Genomic DNA, 13263 nt, shown 5'->3' with positions numbered 1-13263 from the left:
CAGCTTTTTCAAATGCAGCGGTGGCACATGGACTCCAGATCGAATGGGAGAGAAATATATTCCAAAGATCATCATTTGGGATGAAGTGTGCACAGTGTCGTTGGAAATATTAAAGACATTTCTGTATTGGTTGTTATTGAAAAATACAGGTGTGATAATGTGCGGCGATCACGGTCAACCACCGCCGTTTGTTGGGAGAGAAATATATTCCAAAGATCATCATTTGGGATGAAGTATGCACAGTGTCGTTGGAAATATTAAAGACATTTCTATATTGGTTGTTATTGAAAAATACAGGTGTGATAATGTGCGGCGATCACGGTCAACCACCGCCGTTTGTTGGGCCATCTCGACACGATTGGCTGAAGAATTTTGTTAATTATTACTCGGAGATAACCGATGATCACAGATCTCTCGATGCAGAATTAAAGGAATTTACAATATTAATCAGACTACAACCGAACAAAATTCAATGTGAAATAGCGCGTAAAATAATTTCAGAAACTTCTATGAACGACTTTTGGGAAACATGGAGACCAAACGATTTAATAGTGGCAAGTAGAAAGATAGTGAGAGACACACTTCAACAGCGGTTGTTTCAGTCACATAATTTTTTTTTCCAACATTGCCAGTGCCGCTGTGTTATTGACCAGCTGATACGCGACGGCAGAATATTGACATTGATATACCAGGACAGTCAAGGAAACAGAATCTCGTATTAAATGATATTGTCGCAGTTGATGTCAGTGTCGTTGAAGATGCGCTGCACGCTGATAATTCCCCGTGGACTCTAGGATATGCGATGACAATTCACTTATCACAAGGACTGACTATCACTGACACAGTTGTTTGGATCGTTGATGATCGTATCGAATGGTCGAACTTAGTTTATCTTGCAGTGTCTCGAGTTAGAAAAATATCTCAATTGCGGAGAATCGTCATGGACTCGTCAGAAACCATTAATGATGATATTGAATAGGATATAATAAGAAAACAATTAGCTGGTTATAAACAAAGTGACAAAAAAAGCAACTTTAATCTCGAGTTGAATTTATCAACGCGCTAAAGCAGCAGCAGAATAATCACTGCGCAAATTGTAATTGTATAATGTTATGGCAGTACTCGAGTAATAATCCAAGACAATTTACCGTAGATAGAAAAGATAACATCCGCTGTCATACACGAGAAAATGTGATGCTGACCTGTCTTGAATGTAATCGACGTCGGGGTGCCAGTTAAGTGATCTGGGCGGTAATTGTGTGTCTTCGGGAGTTACTTGTAATTGTTCACGTGTAAATCTGCGCTGTGGAGCAGTTGAATCCAGTCTGTAGATTGCTGGTCTACCCGTGGATCTTGTTATGTTAGATATCTTGTGTGTGGTAATACTCCAAATAGGATCAGTTGCTCTTTTTTTTACCGCCTTCAAGTTCACCGGGCTCATATAAATATATTAGTGTCATTACCCAGCACTGGCTGCGTTGAAAAATCAAGTCGTTGTACGGGTATATATTTTTATTTCCGACTGCGCTAATGGGTTTCATGTTGGTTGTTCAAGTAATCTCATTATTTAACGCGGCTATCACATTTGGTAATCTTGCAACCCATTCGCGAGATCTCTTGTCTTGAATAAATTCCTTCGAGTATTGATATCCAAATAACCGCTCAGCAAGTGTTTGATTAAATCGTTCAACAATTGCCTGATGACGATGAATTTCAGTATGTCCTCGTCTGATGGTGACGTTATGTTGCTTCATAAGTGATGATACTACACCCTGAAATTCTTTGCCAGGATCAACTTGTAGCAGCTGTGGCCATCGTAGAGATCCTCGTTGATAAATTCGTTTAAACGCAGAAGCTACTTCAGCTGCTGTCTTTGTCGACAACGGCTCTGCTTCTTTATATCTACTTGCAACGTCAACGACAGTTAGCGCGTACTTATATGCTATTTGACGTCTTTGGATTTTAACGGTATCATGTGGTAGAAATAATATATCAGCTTGATGAACTTCATTAGGAACACTAACATCAAAATGTGCAAAGTGAATTTGCTTAGGTGGCGGTAGATAAATTTGCCATATTACCTGTCGGGATAACCATTTTTTAGCAGTGGCACGTGTAACTTTTGCTGCTTTGGCGAGTTTACTAATTGCCCTTCCAATATCCTCTTGGGGAATAATAAATCGATTCCATTATAATTAATTACCAGCACCTAGCGCTAATTTACCTTTCATCGCGGATCTTACTAACCAATTAGCCAGTGATTCCTTGAAGGATTTATTTGTAATGGAATTTAGCGCGTGAATTAATTTCATATTTGCGATACGCCTATCTTGTAGATTTTTACTTTTATAAGCTACATCATGAGCATGACACGCTTTATCAATAGCGTTTATTGGGTACTCACCTGGTTTTGGTTGGTCTTGGCTGTCAAGTCTGATATCAATTCTGGTTCCAGGGCCGCAGTAATTATATCCTGGAAGATGTTTTTCTCCTGGATATTTAGCCCAGAGTTCCCGGTAATTTTCCTAATTTTGCTGCAATATCACCTCCTCGTTTTTTTTTTATAACATTATTTGACTTTGACTGTGAGGGAATAAATTTAAATTTCTTTGTACCGCATCGTTCACACTTACGCGTAACCGCTGAGCTGTTATTTTTTGTTGTAATGGTTATTAGATCACCTGTTGGGGTACGTGTCCTGCATTTCACACAATATAAATCCATATTCTTTTTATATATATCATGAATGTAACTGATTTTTCTGCGACAAGAAAACAAGAACCAGTCAAGCATCATGCTGCACTACCAAATTCTGTTCGTATGATTATTATAGGACCATCTGGAAGTGGTAAAACACAACTGCTACTTAATTTGATAATGAGATGGCTCAGGTGGGATAAGTTGTATTTGGTAGCTCCGTCTGTAGATGACCAGCGGTGCTATGATGTACTAAAGGATTTTAATGAAAATGCAAAATCGTTAAATGAGAACGGAGACAATGTTGTTGAATTTATCACTGATATCGATGAAGCGCCAAATATTGATGATATTGATGGATTTATTAACAATTTAGTCGTGTATGATGATGTAATGATGGATAGGCAATCAAATCCTGCTAGAATATTTTCCAGAGGCAGACACAAAAACACAGATGTGATTTATGTAACCAAGCGGTATACACAAATACCAAAAGTGATCAGAGATAATTGTAATATTCTTGCTGTGTTTAATGGAGTTGATACTCACATGTTACGAAATATTCATCAGACCTGGTGTAGCGGTGATATGGACATAATTAAGTTTAGAAATTTATTTAGTCAGGCTCAGTCAACCCCGCATGGATTTATAACAATAAATTTACATGATCCTCGAGCACAGTATCGAGTCGGTCTTGATACGATTTTTGGATAATAGCAGCAGAGAGGGCGCGCCTCCAAATTAGTACCGTCACAATCGCGTATTTTCCTTCGTAGTATCGCAAAGAAAAAACCCATCGTCGATAACCGGGTAAGCCAATTTGTCATCGACGGAGTTGTCTTACGCTGGATATCGCGTTTTCTTTTTGTTTGTTTGTTTTTTTGCGATTTCCCAGGAAGGCGTATTTTGCGAAAATACGGGTGAACCATTTAAAGTCTGTTCGCTCTCTCTGCTGCTATATGACAATACAATTATTATTTTCATTGATTTTAAGATTCCAGTTTACCGAGTAAAAGTGAGCGATATTAAGAATTGCTTGTTAAAAAGTTGTGGTTGTCGTTATAAGGGTGATGTAATCAGCTAGGGTTTCCAGAAGAATTTGATTATACAGTTCGTTCTAATCTAGAATATTTTAACAACTTTAACATATCATTGATATATACCAGGCAGAGAAGCATGAAAGGACTCCGTTTTGGCGGACACCTTGCCTGATTGGCATAGGTTCAGATTTAGTGCCATTGATATTATAGTATGATTCCTTAATTACAGTGAAGAGTCATTTTCAATAAGACAATCTTTATGAAAAGGTCATCGTGCCATACGGTGTCAAACGCATTTATTATGTCAAAAGATGCGATATAGACTTTTCTAATTCCAGGTTAGCGAAGATAGCTTCATGTAAGTTAAATGATGCCGTTATGCAATTCAATCCCTTCTCGAAGCCCTGCTGTCAATAATTAGAAAAAATTTAGCATTTTTGTTGTCATACCATGTATTAAGTCTAATATAGACATTTTTCAAATAGTTTGTACAAAGCAGGTAGTAAAGTTGCAGCCCTGTAGTCGTCAGGGTAATTTTTACACTTTTCACCGCCTTTTGTAGATTGGTAAAATTATGCAGACTTTGGTAAAATTATGCAGACTTTCCAGGCAAGCGGTATATAAGTTTTTAGTAGTGGATTTATAATAATTTCTATCAGTTTTCGACCCTCATATATTATTGGACCAACAAGTAAATCTCCACTTTTTTCTGAGATTACTGATCCGTTACCAGTCATGTCAGAAAAAAGCGCAGATCTACTTGTTGGTCTACGTATTTTATTTGCTCGTTTTGTACACCATCTTCCCCTGTGATTTACGTAGCTTATGCTGGTTTATGGATGCTGCTATTTCAGCAAATGTAAAATTTTCATTAAGATCGGTTTCTTTATTCATCGTAGGGCTAGAGAATTAAGTATTCTCTGGGCTATATAGCGTAGGGCTAGAGAATTAAGTATTCTCTGGGCTATATAGCGTAGGGCTAGAGAATTAAGTATTATATGGGCTATATAGCCGTTTCAAGTAGGCCTATCTGGCAAATAAATTGGCTCTCTCTTTTGGATTGCATGTTTTTTTCTCCATCAAATGTTAGTTCGAAGCAGCCTTTAGAGTTTCTGTTCCTATTACGTTGCTTATTGTATACATAGTCAATCGGATCATCCGCTTCCTGGTAAACTAAACATCTTTGATGAATGTCCCATAACCATCACACAAAAGGTCGCTTGCGTGCACCAACATCGAATCTCACTGTAATGACCCAAGCAACCTCGAGTTTCGGTCAATCATTCAATCGCAGAACAGATAGTGCAATACGCGGTAGGTTCATTCAAATACACTTTTTATATTCAACATAACACTCGATTTATCAGTCTAGACAAATGATCTTACGACGAAACATAGTTCAGTCCACACAATATATGCCTATAAGAGAAAAGCTGAATGCAGAATGCCCAGAGTTCAAACAACAACTTCATAACTCTGTTAGCTCGTCTATTCAGGTAGGGTAGACCCTAACGATGTTAGCTAGGATTTATTGTACAGTTTAAGCATAACATTATAACAGAATCGTTGGTGCAGAGGTTCTACATTTCTTGATGAGTGAAAAAAACTTCCGCGCGTGAACGATACCAGCTTGTATCCTGAAAGACTATAGAATCCAGCCTATGATATCTTGTTGGGTAACCTAATTTCAACTTCTTCTCTGGAAGACTTGGATCAGTTTTTGTCAATCTTGGTAGCAATGTTTCTTTGAGTATGTCGCTATGCGCTGTCAGATGTGTGGCTTCAATAGCAACCATGTAGGAAACTTGTTTTAAGCTTTCCTAGTAAGGCTGAGTCACATTTGGATTAAACTTGGCAGGAGCAACTCCGAGGAGATGCTCTACCAGAATTACTATTGAACTCTGTAGCAATCACATAGAAAACCAGTTTTGAACTTATAATCCAGATTGGTTCAGCCAGTTGTTATGAAATATGTATGAATGTATGTGCATATTGCATATTTGTATTTCTTTATAAGAACCTTTATATACCTTAATTTCTGATGTAGGAATCAGGAGGGATATTGTGCTTAGATGAGAATTAATTACTAGGTCGATATGTGGGTGTATCTGCTACCTATCCAGCAAATTTGTAGCATCATTTTTGGTGATGTGTCTATAGTCGATAGGGTGTAGGGGTTGGTACGTGCAGGCAAGGCGATGGGTGTCGTATTCCACGGATCCGGATTTGAATCTCCATAAGGTACGAATTAAAAATTATCTAACCTGTATGATAATATAACTATTCGGACAAAGTTATTAAGCATTCGTCTGTAAGGTTCCAAGGAAAGCACTTTCCGCTCTGTTTAGGTGTATCTCCCTCTCTCTCTCTCTCTCTCTCGTGCCATACGAGAGTAAATTATGTGGAAAAACGTGGAGTGAGAGAATTTTTTTTATTACTTAGATGAAAAACTTCAAGTTACGCAAAGTAACTTAGAGGAACCCAAGTCATGATAGTGGTATGTGTACGCTATCCGTGGGAGTTTTCTAGTTATGTACAAGACTCATTCGGATCATCCTCGTCTCTTTTCGATGCGAGTCATGTCGGTGAAAAGGAAGCCTCGGAGGTAATCTTAGTGATACTTCCGAAATCGACAAGCGTTTAGCCTACACTCATCCGCCTAGATATGCGAAGAACAGAGTTCAGTTTCATTAAAATCAGACCACCACTGTTCTACGTGAAGGACAAGAAAATCAATATATTCGAAAATGTTGAAACCTAATGCAAAATAACGGTAAAACACAATCGATAAAATTTAGAAACTTTTGACACATGTAAATACAACGAAACAATTGTGCAATCTCTCACCGTCCGCCACATACCCCAGGACATACATAGTGGCTGGAAATAACAGCACTGCATGTTGACACTTTAAAGAAACAATAGGTACTTCTTTAATTGACATAGTTGTGACTAATACATCGAAAAAGTCAGAGGCGACACATATTTGTATTAGTTCCGCCATCTTGAATTTCTCCACTTGTATCGGCCATTCATTTGTGCGAGCCTGGCCTCGTGTGCAGAGCATCATGGGAGGCCAGGGTACCAGGCTCTATCCGAGTTGGGTTTTTTTAGCAGGCACATTCGCATCTTTGAGGTCAATTCTATGGATCTTCCCTAGAATTTATGCCAACATCTGCATTCGGACCACCTCGGCTATTTATGAAAGAAGGAGTGTCCGAGAAGTTGCGAATGCATAGCACTCTTCATTTCATTTGTAACTTCTTGGTTAATCCTACAATTAATCCAGTCGTAGAAATAACAGAGATAGTCTCATCAAATTGCAGTTTCCTTGTTTGCAGACATTTCCGACGAGCGAAATTAATTTGTTTATGTAAATTAATGCGCCGACATACATCTCAGGCACGTATTTGTCTCGCAGAGAAAACATAAGACGTTCCGATTGTAGCATGCGATGGAAAGGTTTATTAGGTTTTGATTTACTCGATATCGATGCCACGTAGTTGCAATCGCCTGTTGAGACAAGAAAGTTTGGTTTGGTGGGGTGGGGTTTAAGAAATGTAACATGAAGAGAGCTGAGAAAAGCCTTGGAAAAAGAGAAACAAATCAAGAAGACTTACGAAATCTTTGTAAAATGATAGGGTTGTTTTAATTTATAATATGACATTAGTAATTAATATATTTCTTCTGATCGACAACTTAGAATTTTATATAATAAAATGAATGATGACTTCAAATGAAATCATATACATCACCTGATATTTGCAACTTAAGTGAAGTTTGCATCTGTCTGCATCAATTGCTTGTTTGATATATTTTGAACATGCTCTATTTTGAAAAGACAACACAGAAAGGAATCTTAAAGTAGCAAAGAAAGCAATCTTGAATGAGTGTGTACTTGTTGCTTTGTTGTTGACGCATCGATGCCTTTGCCCTTACTGTTACAATAGTCGTAGTTGCAGTTGTCTACCATGTAATACAGTCTCATATGAAAAATACGCCAGACAATACTGTTCAAAATCTTCTCAAAGATGAAGCCAGTAATCATGAAGGCGTTTTATAAAATTTTTGGACCTGTTTTCTCTGGCTATCGTGCATTTAGCATTTTACCAGTGGAAACATTTCAATGTTAATATGAATAGATTAGAGCCACAGAAAGAGCCACAGAAAGCATATGGTATGACATGATCTCCTTCACCAGAAAATTCACGAGTTTTTTTAAAATCAATTTTAATCACCTTCAGTATTAGTCATTTTATAGAACATATAGCATTTTCAACGCTGTATCTTATTTAATGCATTTAATGCTTTTAAAATTCTGTTTCTCGTCACTTGAGAAATGTTGCGGTTTTTACTTTAGCGGTATCTTTATCTAAAATACACCATATCTAATAATATCCTTTATTTTCCTCTCTCTAATGTCTTTGGTATGTCTTCTTTAATTTTGTAATAAGTCTGTTGAAATATCCGTTTTTCCTGATTTCAGTTTATTTCTTTAATACTTTTTCAAGTGATTATGTAAGTTCGAGTCTCGGATTCGGCCAATGTGGGTATGTGAGAAAGCTTGCCAGTAGCTTCTCGAGGGTCGGTGGTTCTTTCCGGGGATTTCCCTGGTTCTTCCTCCACCATTAATACTGGCCGCCATGTATAGCCTATCGTGTGCTGAAAAATGGCATTAAACCCTACAAAATGGCGCTAAACCCTACAACAACAACTCGAACAAACAGTTCGCAGTATATTTATTAAGCCCTCTTAATTTGTAAGCATTTTTATGATTCACTTGGATTATGTGGCAAAGGAAAATGTCAAGTAAGTGGAACAGTAGGAAAGACAATACTTTTCGTAGCATTAGCTATAGACTAAGAAATTATTTGCTTTGTAATTTTTATTCATTTTTCTCTCAAATATTAATTGTAGTCTTTCTACTAGATTAAGGTTTTTTTATTTCCTTGTTGAACTTGTAAACATTTTAAGTTCTGTGGTATTTATAACTTGTGATAACTTTAAAACTTTAACCATGTCCATTTCTTTTTGTACCTTTTTCTTGTCGCTGGTTTCTTACTTCATTGTCCCGAAAAGAATTTATATATGTTCATCATGATGCTCGAATTCTCTTTTAAAAGCTTTCATTTCGTGGCAGCAACTTAAACAGCTTATTTGTGTCCTTTCATCTCTATTTCTTCCTTTGTTTTAAATGCCCTTCAAACAATTTCTGTATTTTACCTCCGATTTTATGCTGGAAGACATTACACTGAAAGCTTCACCAATTTTACCAGTTAATTCACTCAAATGAATATTTCCTGTTTTTAATTTCACTGGATAATTCACTCGCATCAGTACAGATTTATCATAGTAAATGCATGCATCCACTGTTGTATATGTGTTGCCTTCTACAATCGCTAGGATCTAATGGGGGGTGGGGGTGGTAGGTTGTGTCTCTGACATTAGACTTTCTCCAGTCTGAGACTGTGTGTCTGCGCTCCGCGTTTCTTGTGTCTCTATGTGTAATGAATTCCCTCTGTTGTAATAGAAGTAGGTTTGAGATGTCAGTTGTTAAAGCCCCATAAACGTTCATGAGATTAGATCCTCTGAGTTCTCTTTTCATTGAACTATTGTACCATTTTGGGTGATCATTAAGTCAAATGCACAACCGGATCTGTCTTTGGATATAATATATATTTCACTATTAGTATCATTATACATACCTACTGCGTATTTGCTTATCAAGTCCAAGTAAATTTTATAACCAGAATTTGTGAATAATTCCTCCCATTTAATTTCTCTCTTTTTCTCGTTCGAAAGGTATACATCTTAAATTAATACAAACGTACAAACTTGAAGGCCACTCGCAAGCATTACAGTATTATCAACATCAATTTTACCTTGTGCTGGGTTCTGCATCATCATCATCATCGTCGTTGTCGTCGTCGCTGTAACGATGGTAAAGAGGATTTTCATATTCGATTATTTCAAAGTCTTCACACCTTCGGCCAGTTTTAGCTGTATAAATGACGAATAAATTTACAAGTAACAGCTTCACATTCATCAGAGACGGAGCTAGCAACAAATCCATTTCATCATGTATTGAAGAAGAGAAACATGAATAACTTTTAAACATATTATTTTCAAAATACTAAAGATGAAAAGGAATATGAAAATGCTGAAAAATGCTTACTGAAAATTGCTTATGTGCTATGCGTTGGTGATGGTGCTTGTGACTTTAACCACAACTGTTACCATGGTCGTCATTAAAGACAAATGGTTGGTTGCCGTGCACTAAGATCTCTTGGGAGGGGGGTGAGTGTGTGATTTGGATTTTAAACGAAGCTTTAACAATTTTTCAGTCATATCGCTACGATGTCCGCAGTGTGTCAGTTTATAGTGATGTCTAGCACAGGGGCATCATGCCGCAGACATGGAACATGATGTCCCACCCAGTCACATTATCCTGACACCAGGCCGACCAGTCCTAACATTAACCTCCTAATGCTGAGCGCCAAGCGAGGCAGCTGTTAGTACCAGTTTTGTAAGTCTTTGGTATGACTCAGCCGGGGATCAAACCCACGACCTCCCGCATCCGAGGCGGACGCTTTAACCACTTGGTCACCGGAGCGGTTAGGGGTGGGGGTGGGGTGAATAGAATAGATAAACTATTACTAATCTCCGCTAAGATGACGCCATCCATCCTGAAGGATTCGGATTTTTTCTTCTTGTCATCTTCAATATCATTCCTACAAGGCATTTTATTATTTTGGGGGGCGTGCTTTCGCTGACTTGTCAAGTATTGAGTATTTGACAAAATGAAACATTTCGTATGCTGGTCTGGATCAGAGAGAGACGTGGTATAACATGATCAGTCTAAATCATCCTAACACCTTCAGGTTTGTAAAAGTTTGGCAGAAGGTTGGAGTTCATTGTTGAAACAAGATCATTTTGAACACAGTAACTGATATTATACTTGTTTTCATGTTTCGAACGTTCTTTTCAACAATTGTGAATAATGTGGTTTTTTCCTTTGTCGTATTTAGTCTAAAATACTCCTGACAATGATCTGCCTTCTTCTCTCCACTTTTAAATTATTATTTTTCCCTAATGTCTCGTGTATGACTGATGTGTAAAGAAAGTATGCGATATCCGTGTATGTATGTATGCATAAATATATATATATATATATATATATATATATATATATATATATATATATATATATATATATATATATATATATATATATATATATATAATTTCAAAAGAAACAAGCTCAAACAATACTTACTATTTCTAATAAAAGATGGTGTAGTTGTTTTGTTTCTTTTCATTTCTTTCATGTAGTGAAGTATAACCAACTTGTTATTTCGTGGCTTCCTTTCTTTAATCGTTCGACCCTGGCTTTCTTTAATTCATTTAAACGTTTTCCGCATAAGTTCAATTCTACGAGAGTCTTCTGCTCTGTAGTGAGTTTCAAGATGGCTGTATTTGCGGATATACTGGACGTCATAAGACTGAGAAAGAAAGTTTGCTGATATGTCAAGCTCTTCAGAAAGTGCGATGGTAATATTTTCAAGATGTTTGGTTCGGCTGTCAGATCGGAACTATGTTAACTTTTGACCATTTAGACATCATGATAAGTCTTCTGGTGGTAACTCCATGTCACATGACCTTCCGTTCGGGAGATGTAGTGCTATAACTATATTTTCGAAGTGGCCTCTTTTTTATATTTAAGATAGGCATAATTTTCACCTTGGAACAACTAAACGTCATAAGATATCTTTCAGTGAAAACTCCATGTACATATATTCCAATCCATTCAGGTCGGGTAGAGAGAACAATATTTTTAAGATGGCTGTTATGAAGGCCGGCAAAATATGAACCTTTGGGTCGAACTTCTTTCGACGACCTTACTCTAAAGACTCTTTTCATGCTTTCCTTAGCGTCCGTCAGCCGAATCAACAAGATTCGTGCCCTATCCACAGAGCAAGGCTGTTTAAGGTTCAGTGGAAATTATGCATCGTTTTCTCTCCTTGGATGGAATATCCAGCGTGTCTTGTGGTCTCTAACTAAAACTCATCCTAAGTGGACTGCAACTACTCCTATGACCCTAGTAAAAGCTCTGGATGCTTATGCTAAGCGGAACGAAAGAGCGCGAAATTGGATAAGGTGTGGAAGAGACACGACTCACTCTCGGCTCAACGGGAAGGAAATGGATGCTGCTACTCCCAAACAGGAGGGCCTGACTCGCTCGCCACCCGCTTATTTCCTGCCCAGTGACGGGCGCATTAACGTTAAGCGTCTCCAAAGAATCTTTACTCTTCCTCTGGGACCCAATAACTTGGCGAAGTAAACACCAAAAATTGTGAGGAAGAAGATGGAATATTCTTTCTTTCTTTGAAAGTTCGTCTGCGTTGGTCGAGGTCCCAGAGAACCATCTCTTCTTTTACAATCCGTACACGGTAAGCAGATGGCATCCGTGTAGCTGGGGGACTTACTTGTGCCCCCCCCCCCCCCGCATTGACATTGATTGATGAAAAGTCGTGAATCAATAATTTCACTGGGATGGAAGATGACCGTCGGAAGTATGATGCATTTTTGGGAGAACTATATATGGGAACGACTGACAGGTTGCGAATGTAAAATTGTTCAGTGCATTCGCAACTTTCTTAGTCAGTCCTTGTTTGTAATTAGCTGAAGCGGTGTAAACAGCAGCAATTGGCAACATTAAATTGTATAAGACTTAACACTTATACCAGAGTGGTCCAATTGTCGGTCCGCGGGTCATTCTTTGTTGTTGTTATGGCACACGCTCTTACAAAAGTCAGTTCTGTAATTATAGTATAATTATTCTCTCTCTCTCTCTCTCTCTCTCTCTCTCTCTCTCTATATATATATATATATATATATATATATATATATATATATATATATATATATATATATATATATATAATATGTTGGACCACAATGACGTATGCTAACACAGCAGCATGGAGGCTGGTCAGACCAAGCCATACAGGTGTCAATTTTCGAAATCCGGCTTTACATTAATGCGCGATCTGAACGCCGATGACTGCGTTGACACATGCAGTCCAAGTGCTGCCGAGTACTGGTTTCGAAACGCTAGCATTCTGAGCATGAAGGGAAGGCCACATACCGTCTCCATGAAGCGTACATTTTTATAATCGGCCCTTACAACATCAAGGTGTGATCTTACCAGTGATCGGTGGTTGTCGAGTTTTAGTGAAAGTATTTGTCAACGCTGGCACACCATTGTTGCTGCTCACGGTTGCTTGCCTATGTTCATCCATTTTTAATAATCTCACGCGCGCTACTGTGTTTCTTAATTTTGCACTTTACTTTGTGATGTGCATTTTTTTTATCAGTGTTTAATAATAATGCCACGCGGAATTGCAAAGACTCCCGAGGACAGTGAGCAAATCAAAGCTGACTTCGAGATGTTACTAAATATCGATGTTGCTCGAAAACACAAAATATGCTTCAATAGGCTATACAAGATTGTCAATGACTTAAA

The sequence above is a fragment of the Sinohyriopsis cumingii genome, chromosome 13, assembly GCF_028554795.1.
Source record: "Sinohyriopsis cumingii isolate HCF-2022 chromosome 13, ASM2855479v2, whole genome shotgun sequence".
Taxonomy (NCBI): Eukaryota; Metazoa; Mollusca; class Bivalvia; order Unionida; family Unionidae; genus Sinohyriopsis; species Sinohyriopsis cumingii.
The sequence above is the reverse complement of the archived record's forward strand: the minus strand, read 5'-3'. Positions refer to the sequence as shown.